Raw genomic sequence first — 7,865 nt, 5'->3', positions numbered from 1 at the left:
AGAATGGTGAGGGCTTCATTCCACAATCTGACCGAGTGGCGCGAGGGGCGAGTTTGCTGCCGACGCAGCCATCGGAAAATCACCGCGCACGACGGAATGGAAATCGCCAAACATGATGCTGTAGTGAGAAGGCTGTACCAAAACGATACAATGCTCTCTGCGACATACGATGACGAAAGTACAATGGACATCACCCAAAACGTAATTATAACCGCTTACGTTTTCTTGATAGTCACAACCTCCGTGTGCCGCGTGGCCAGTTTTAAAGCGAAGAGACGGTCAAAGCTTATGGCAGTCGCAGTCCATAAGGATACAGGCCCCAGCGTGTAACCCACAATAAACGTGGTGGTCTCTTCGACCCTGCATAAGTTCCAATCTAGGTGGATAACGAACAGCAGATAGACGACGTCCAGCGGCTCTAAAAGAGGCCCAACTAAAAGACATGTGTCCCCAAATTGCAACCTAAGATTTTGATCCTTTAAGATCCATAGAAATTTCTGAGTCTTCATTCCAGCAGTAAACGGATTAATTTGGGTGAACAGATCACTCTGGTGACAGATCAGTACTGCAGATCATGTTGCTAAACGATTCAGTCGCAGACAAATTAAGGACTTAATTAATAAAATTTTATACTTAAATTGAAATGCGGTTTCCACCAGAGACAATCAAAACTTTTCTTGTTTCATCGATAACTCCCTTAACAAACTTTCAGACCATCAGTCAAATACTCAGTTTGCGACAAGAGTCACAGAATAAGTCACAAATCAAAACATTTATGGAGGGAAACATAAGAGAAAAAAGAAAGAACAAAATAAACCTTTCGAAAACGCAGACATTTTTCAATAGTTAGGATGCTCTGAATGAATGGCTTTACCGACATCTTCACTTTCCCCCCCCCCCCCCCCCCCTCCACCTTACTTGGGCAATAATTAGCTCCCAAAACAACCGTTTTAAAAGCAGTTGTTTATACTGGCTGTCCTGTGTTTACATTATAAACTAAATGGATCCTCTTGAGCAGAGAGGAATTTCCTCTGGCTAACCGTATTGCGGTCACGCATTTCTGTACACGCACGAGTTCACTGTGCACTAGAATGATTATGATCGCCGGGCAATCAATTTTCCACACTCGGCTCCTTGGGAAACCTACAATCAAACCGTTGCAAAGAAAGACCCTTGTACGGTCGCCCATAGAGAACATGCTGCATTTTTTTTTGTTGCACGATAAATCTTATTTATCGCGCGATAAATGATAAACTATCGCGCGTTAAATGAAAAATCATCGCGCGATAAATGGGAAACTTGGGATCAATATTTGTTTCTGGGCAACCGAGCTCGATATCGATTTGTCGTACTCGATTACCATTCCTGCTCGATAAGCAAACGACGTGGATCAATATTTGTTTCTGGGCAACCGAGCTCGATATCGATTTGTCGTACTCGATTACCATTCCTGCTCGATAAGCAAACGACGTTTGATAATCGAGCTCGATAACTACAAGTCGAGCTCGATCGCTAATCGAGTACGATTACTAATCGAGCTCGATTACTAATCGAGCTCGATTAGTTATCGAGCTCGACAAAATTGGTTTATCGAGCTCGGTTACAGTACTGACGAGAAAGACTGGTGGAGAGTCCAACCTTATGGAGTGCGATGGAGTGTGCAAAAAAACCTCGATACCGACGGCGAAATGCTTCATAAGTTTTTTAGGAGATTCAGAGACAGGATTCATAGAGAGGATATGAAGTAAGTGGGGAGAATATTGAAAATAAATTTTCCCACGCTGCCGTTTTTGTTTAAGCGATTCTCTTGTAAAATTTTTATGGTTAACTACGCAGGGGAATACTTGTGTCACTTTTAGATAAACTTGTGTCACTTTTAGATGAACGTTCAGTGATATATGTATACTTTTTTAAAAACAAATAAAACAACTTCTGGTTTAGAGCAAGATTTTATAAACCATTCAACCACTGTGCAACGCAATTCCTTTCCTTCTTACCGAACTAACCAAAAGTAGCAACCTTTTAAAGCAAACTTGTATCTCGAAAACCTCGAGCTGGAGGTAATACTTCTTAGCAAAGTAATATGGGTACTAAACTGTGTTTTTCAAACTCTCATTCCTAATGACAAAACACTCAGCTGAATATTTAGGCTTGCAGCTTGGGAAAAGTACTTAATTGCTTGTAAACATGAGGATTTTTGTCTGTCACTGAATGTTCCTTTGGCCTTAGCGAGTTGCAAAATGTTGAGTTGTCTCACTATTAAAATGTAGCCTTGGTGACATCTAGCCCATCTACACTGACAACTAACAAGGAATTCTGAGGCATCCAGAATTAGATCTTTACGGCTTAAGAGGCCATCTCTCTTATTTCCACCCTGCCAATTTCACCTTAAACTCTGTCAACAGAAAGACTATACTTAGGAAAGAACTAAGTTAGATTTGGTTTGATTTGAAATAATTTTCTGGCTGCTTTAGGGGCCATAATTATTTCACCAGTTGGTAGGGACTATCACAACTTCTCGGAAATTGAATAATATGCATATTTTGTAACATTGTAAAATATTTGATTTGCATAGTTAAGCCACGACATTTATATCAGATCCCTTAACAACCTTTCTAGTTTGCTAAGAAAGTTAGAATTTAGGAGATTCAGAGACAGGATTCATAGAGAGGATATGAAGTAAGTGGGGAGAATATTGAAAATAAATTTTCCCACGCTGCCGTTTTTGTTTAAGCGATTCTCTTCCCTAAGATCAGGACACCCTTTTTTTCGCTCGTGTGCGTTCCGGCTTTCTCTACGACAACTTGCATTTAGATATTACTTTGAACTTTTACTGTAACTTTTTAGAGGGTAATTAAAGAAAGGAAAAGACACGCATATGAAGCGGTAAAAAAAAACTGAATATCGTCGCACCTTTTTTCTGACTAATAACAGCGTCATCTATCAACACAACAACATTCGTATCGCACTCTAGTTTTAAAATGTTACTATTTTTCTCCCTAAGAAAGGATTACGACTGAATCACCAATATTTTGAACTTTTCAATCAAGTTTTATTTTTGAACACTGTGATTGTTGTGCGTTAAATACTTCCAAGATCAAAGCCCCGACCACACTTTCGCAGGTGCTTTGAAAAACGTTATTTTTCTCTCACAATCCAAAAAGAGCTTTGCCTCTATCTATGAAAATGAATAAACTGGTTTTTTTCTTTTTTCTTTTTTTTTTTTTGCATTATCATAATTGTCATCTACGGCAAAAAAAAAGAAATGCAGCTAGATGATGTGTATAGTAAAGCCCTTATCATCCCGTCAAAAAAAGTGTTACAAGAAAAATCAACATCGGGGAATTCGAAAAGGTCGGTTTTCATAATGAGTTAAAATTCAAGTTGAAATCGCATATTTTAAAAATACGTCGTTTCGTTAGAAAATCTTTCTGGACCAGTGTGGTCAGTAGACCTAACCTATGTAAAACCTATTCAACATAGTCATGGACAGAGCTTAATTGTTTATTTACCTGTCTCTCCCAAAACTGAAAGTAAAAACCGTAGCGTATTTACAAAACCGGATTATCAACTAGATATGGATTGGCTACAACGGCCAAAAAGTTCTGCATGGATTGCTTAGCGGTTCCCGCTCTCCACCGACGCCACATTTGCTCGTCGAGGTAGGACTGCAAGTCTTCCCTCCTTATCCTCCGGCGTGTTTTCTGGCCCAATTTTAAACTGTTCCAGCAGGATTCGATTTCTTGGGTGTCAACCCCATAGTGACTGGGTCAACGAAGTTGAGTCGGTGGACAATCATTTGATGTGCACTTATGTTGTTAATTCTTTGGTCCGTCTGCCGGTAGGAGGCCAAGTCATCCGAGTGCACTTCGGTTCCAGGGAGAACACACCTTGAAATGATGGGATGGAGGGTGGCCATATCTCGTCTTTCCACTTCATCGAAGTAGCTTTTTGCAGGTAAATGTTGCGTCGTAACAATCCCAAAAACCCATGTGTACCTTTGTGCACGTCTTCCCCAGTTGTTCTGAAATAATGAAAAAATATATATATTTCAGATGGATGATTTTTGTCCCATTAATATTTTGCTTTAGGCTTTATCCCAGCTATGTGTAATTATCATTCACCTGTATGAAATAATTTTGATATTAAAGCGCCCTGAGTGCTTTTTGTTGTCACATTCCCACCTACTTCGGCTTGCGAACCACATGTTCCAGAAAATTAAGGAACAGTAAGGTTATGAAAATATTTATATCTCAAAAATATTGAAATGATTGGAGGTGAACATTTGCCTAGTATATACTATATCAGTAATATAATATGGCACAAAAAGGTGATTTTTTTAAACTCATTTATTCCTGCTATAAATGGTTGCCATAATTTTTGTGTGCCAATAGTGGACAAGTTGCTCGGAGGCGATTAGCAAAGGATGTTCAAAGTTTGAGTGCAGGCCGAGTGCAGGCGATCTACGACGCTATTTCCCGTGTTAGTATATACTTGAAAAAATAGTGATTTTTAGCTTTGATTAGTTGTTGAATTTACTCTCGTCGCATCTTACACCAGTCCAAAGGGCGTGATTGGCCTGTCCTGAAGGTTTCTTGGGCAGCCATCCTGTAAGCGCCTACTAATTTTTCTTATCAAGCTTGTATTTAAATCCAGGTACCTGGAAATTCGTCGCTGGGAGTCCTCAGCAGAGAAGAAATAAACCTTCTGCAGGAGTTTACCAAGTGGCACTCTGGGGAACTCCTCGAAAAAACTGTTTGATCTCACACTTCTTCTTTTTATGCATCCTCAGCAGCGCCTGTACAGTATTGTTAAGGAAAGACCCTTTATCGTTTTTGAACAAATTAAAATGGCCGGTTTAAGCATTCTTCTCCACTGAATATATAGACGCGTATAGATGCGACTTTTATGGTGGATGCTCTTGCTTCTAGAAGTTTTGAATTAACATCAAAGAGGTCTCCTACATCGAATGGGAAAAGTGCGTTCTAAAACACCTTAAGTACGTCGATAATTATTATTGTAACCCACGGTACTTTTAGTGTTGTTTTGAGGTTTTTTTTTCTTAAGTCGGTGTATTTATCACGTAGCAGTCAAGTAAAAATCCAAATTGTGCTATGAACACTTGCAACTTATATGACAGTTTTATGTAGCGGCATGCAGACGCATGTAAAAGTTGTTACTATATAAGTTGAAAAGGAGATAGATTAAAGGACGTTTGTGCCAATGCACACGCCCGATGAAAGAGGGACTAAAGCTAGTAATCGATAGCAAGTTCCCTTATAGGTTATCTCCGAAAAGCGCCTTTTCCCCGTTGTTGTTCTTCAATTAAATACGAAATACATTGTTGTCAGCCCCGCGCGTTAAAAAAAAAAAAAAAAAGATGACGTTTATTTAAAATTGACCGTGCCCACTAAAAAGGAGAAGTTGCAATATTTGTGCGCACAAACTAAAAATAATTCATTATAATTGAAATGGAAATGCGAATTTTGGGCATATACTCAGTTCTTTAAGCGGAGAGGAATTGCACAAAATAATTACTTTACTATCTCGTGCGGTAAAAAAACGATACCTTCGTTCACAATTTAAAGCTTGCCATCTTTGGATAACGCCTTCATTTTAATCTCTTCAATAGGCCAAGGTGATTACCGAATTAGTCCCATTTTAAGTGTGGGTTGGATTCTTATGGAGTTTAAACGATGACGCGTTAACTTCGTGCCGTTGCAACAGTGTTCGGCAACCGGCCTACCGGCGTTGATTGAGGTTGAACTTGCAAAAAGAAATAATAAATGAACAACAGTAATAAAAAGATGTACCAAATAGTGGAGGGTTCCAATGGGGTGATGGCTGGTAAGTTTAAAGGATAAAATTGTGGCCACTTTACGGCTAACGGTTAGGTTTTTTTCCCTTACGGTGGTTACCAAAAATATATTTACTATTAACGTTTTTGACCACTACCGTTTAAAACTTTATCGTGAGGCCTTGCTCTAAAGCTGCATACTGACGTAAGGACTTATTATTTTCTTCTCCTTGTTGGAGTCTAGTCAGCTAGCAATAGCGAGAAACGGGTCTAAATTTCGATGATTTTGTGAGTTTCTTATTTTGTAATTGACTACATCACACTTATGCGAAGTATCTTTTTTTCACACGGTTGTTTAGAACAAATGAATAAAACCCCTTAGGGTGACCTCATCGTTAACAAAAGCAATTAAATCATTGCTAAGCGCAAGGTAAAACAGCCTATTGTTTAAACTTGCGACTTCCTCATCAGTGCCTTTTGTAAGGTAAGTGTGATTTTTTTTTCATCCTTTGTTATAATGGAGAAGTATGTTTGCCGTCGTCATAACAGACCAGAAACAAAGGGGGTAAGTTTCTAAAGAAACTCTGGTGCTGCGTCAGTGGGGGTAACAAGGTGATTTGATAATATCAACTAAGTTGAAATTGTAAATTGGCCACCTAAAAAGTTCAAAAGCTGACGTTTCGAGCCTTAGCTCTTCATCAGACTAATGAAGGGCTAACGCTCGAAACGTCAGCTTTTGAACTCTTTACGGTGGCCAATTTATAATTTCAACTTAGTTGATATTACCAGAAACAGAACAGTTTGTAATTACATTTATAACGACGATTACTAACAATTTAGGTTTATTCATAAAAACATTGGGTTGTTATATACTCCCATGTAGGATAGAAGATATATTTGTATCTGGTGTAAATATTATCTGCGTGTGCTAGGCTAGCTTTTTGTATTTCCAATGGTAGAAAATTTACCCGATCAAATCTGTTGAACTCACCGATCATTTTTTTCTTAATTAACAACAAGATGTGAGGAAACAAAGTCTTTGTTTATTGAGTAACAACAATTGGCGCTAACCGCACGGCTCCTAAAATACAACAACGCTCAGTAAATTAAGGCATTTCATGTAACATCTGTATGAATAAGGATAAATGGGTTGATCTCACCAACCTTCCTTCCTTATTAAAAAAGAGTTATGAAGAAACAAAGTCTTTGTTTATTGATTCACCGCAATAAGCACTTATCGTATAGCCCCCAAAATACAATAACGCGCAATAGATTGAGGCGGTTTTTTTTTATAACCTCCGTTTACAGGATTTTTCAGCTATGATTCACTTACATAGGAAAGTAAACTGAGGTTAACGAATGTGTAGTTATATTCTCTCCAATGCTAGAGGCGACACGTGTTGGAATAAAGGAGAAACTACAACAATACGTCTTTCTTTGTGCTGCCCACTAGTCTTCGTTAAGGAAAAAACTATTTTTAATTCATGTTATGCAGGGCAGGGTTTTTATTCGTTTTACTTTGTTTTTTTTATGTTTTTTTTTTTTTAACAAATTCAAATTCGTGTCAGACTGGGTTGGTGCGAGGCTGCGTGTCGGCTTTTATTTGGTGTGGGATGCCTTTGATCTGTAACCAAACCGGTTAGACCGTCTGCGACAGTGGGACAAGGGTGTTCAGATAACGGGGAAAAATGCATTTGTCAAATCATTTATTATCACGTGAAACACAGCGCAGCAAACGAACAAATCGAGCTTACTCATACTGAAGAGGGGGAAATTGACGAGTGTGTTTCCCATAATTCTTAAAAAAACATATTTGACTTAAAAAACCTAAACATTTTTTGTATCGCTTTCAATATTTGTCCTCGTAGCTATCTTTCCTTCCATAACGTTTTCATCTTAAACATTTTTCCTGTAAGTGTACTTCTGTTTCCTAGAGGTATTTTTCAAATGTAAATAACTAAACTAAACTGGAGGTTGACTGAAAACTCAAAAGTTAGTTAGCTTCCAGACTCTTTATTTTTTCAATTCCTCACTCGTTACTAACCCTAAAATACAACAACGCTTTGAC

The sequence above is a fragment of the Pocillopora verrucosa genome, chromosome 7 (assembly GCF_036669915.1).
Source record: "Pocillopora verrucosa isolate sample1 chromosome 7, ASM3666991v2, whole genome shotgun sequence".
NCBI lineage: Eukaryota > Metazoa > Cnidaria > Anthozoa > Scleractinia > Pocilloporidae > Pocillopora > Pocillopora verrucosa.
Note: the sequence above shows the minus strand (reverse complement) of the source record.